The sequence below is a fragment of the Anastrepha obliqua genome, chromosome 6, assembly GCF_027943255.1.
Source record: "Anastrepha obliqua isolate idAnaObli1 chromosome 6, idAnaObli1_1.0, whole genome shotgun sequence".
In the NCBI taxonomy this organism is placed as follows: Eukaryota; Metazoa; Arthropoda; class Insecta; order Diptera; family Tephritidae; genus Anastrepha; species Anastrepha obliqua.
In genome coordinates this window covers 73065158-73067266 of record NC_072897.1, presented here as the reverse complement: position 1 = coordinate 73067266, position 2109 = coordinate 73065158, and positions in this window count along the sequence as shown.

Here is a 2109-nt window from a genome sequence, read left to right as displayed (position 1 = left end):
AAAATCACTTTAAATTTTCCATCTTCTGAATACAGAGTCATACCACTCGATAAATACTTGAGTGTTCATCCAAGAGTTTTTTTGGTTTTTGTAAATAAGCAGCAGTTTTTTTATTCCTTTGAGGCATCTTGGATTCTTAAATTTTCCTATGATCAGCAAAGGTAGCGGGATTTACTTGCTTTGAATCCAGGCGCTGCCATTTCTTTTTTAGACACAAGGGATTTGGTCGACATTCTCTTCCAGTATAACCCAGTTTCATCTGCATTGTAGACGCTACAGTCCTTATAGCACTGCTTTACAAGCAAACTCTTAAAACTTTCTTTGAACTTTTCAGCAGCTTCAATGTCAGCTGACACTCCCCTTGAATATCTAGCTCTCTAATTCCATGCCTAGACTTGAATCTTTCAAGCCAACCAGTAGATGCTTTAAAATCATTGCTTTCTGCCAAGCTTTCTGTTCATTTCTAATGCCTTTTCGCAAATCAAAGGACCATTTATTTGTGGGACTTGAGCATTTATCTGCATGAACCATGAGTAAACTGCAGTGTTTCATTGTTTTTCTATGCAAGCTTCCCTCTTCACTGTCCAGCACGCAAGCAAACTTTGTAATAGATTCACTGTTTTTTTTAATGTTAGCTATCGTTGAATTCCCAACACCAAACTCTCGAGCTAAACTTGATCCACTTGCACCTTTTGTCTTCTGCCGGCAGCTCGTGCTTTAATGAGAGATGGTCAAACAAAACGGTCGGCGTCGGATGCGCTTTCGATGCGCGTTCGTTTCGCGGCACGTTAACACCACCGACGCTGTTATATTTAGGAACTGCGATACTAACTTTAATTCATAAAGCGCGTGACAGAAAGCAAGTATGTACATATGTATAACGCTGTCAATACCTATGAATGTTGAAAATATAACATGATATCGGTAAAGACACGGAAAATGCCAAAATCATGATGTTCCATTGTTCTATTAAGCGTTTCTATTTCATTTGTACACACTTTTTTTTATTCTTTATATCCGAAAAAGGCGTCATGTTTCCTTTCGGTTAACCGACGTTTCGGATGACCGACTTTTGGATAATCGACGCTCTACTGTATATAATTGTGGCTTACACCCTTTTTGGGTGTTTTACCGAACTACTCCTTCGTTTTGTGCGGTGCGTCTTGATGTAGTTCCACAAATGGAGGGTCCTACAGTTTTAAGCCGACTCCGACTCCTCATACTGTTATGAGGAGCTGTTTCATGGCAGAAATACCCTCGGAGGTTTGCCATTACCTGCCGAGGGTCGACCGCTATTAGAAAAAACTGTTTCTTCATTTGGATTATGTGGATCCCTAAGCATGCTGGAATTACAGAAAATGAAGTAGCCGATGATGGAGGCTGGTCACATGTGTAGAAGTCCACGCAAGTGGGGAAAGTTACTGATCGCCACTCACTTGGGAGTGGCCAGGACGATTCTTCTGCATATGGTTCAAGCAGCTCACAACGTCCGGGATTAGCCCACGTATCCTCTGGGTCGCTTCCGAACACCCGTTCGGGAGCGAGCTAACGTGAGAAGGCGAGGCATTCCAGGATAACTGGTTGTGCGCTGGGTTTGGGACCCGCCACTTAAAAATCCCCATAAATAAGGAATATGATTTGAGGGCATGCACCTGGAATGTCCGGTCCCTTAATGGGGAAGGTGCCTCTGCCCGGCTGGTTAATGTCCTCATGAGAGTAAAGGCTGACATCACTGCCCTCCAAGGGATGCGATGGGCGGGGCAAGGCAAGAAAACCATAGGACTTTGCGACGTCTACTACAGCTGCCATGTAAAGGAGCGCAAATTCGGTGTCGGATTTGTTGTGGGAGAGAGACTTCGTCGCCAAGTACTGTCGTTCACTCCGGTGGACGAGCGTCTCGCAAAAATCCACATCAAAGTGCGATTTTTTAACATCCCGCTAATTTGCGCCCACGCCCCGACGGAAGAGAAGGACGATGCGACCAAGGATTCCTTCTATGCGCGCTTGGAACGTTCCTATGAGCGCTGCCCCCGCCACGACATAAAAATCGTGCTTGGCGACTTCAACGCCACGTTGGAAAATGATATTGACATCATCGGCCTTAACAAC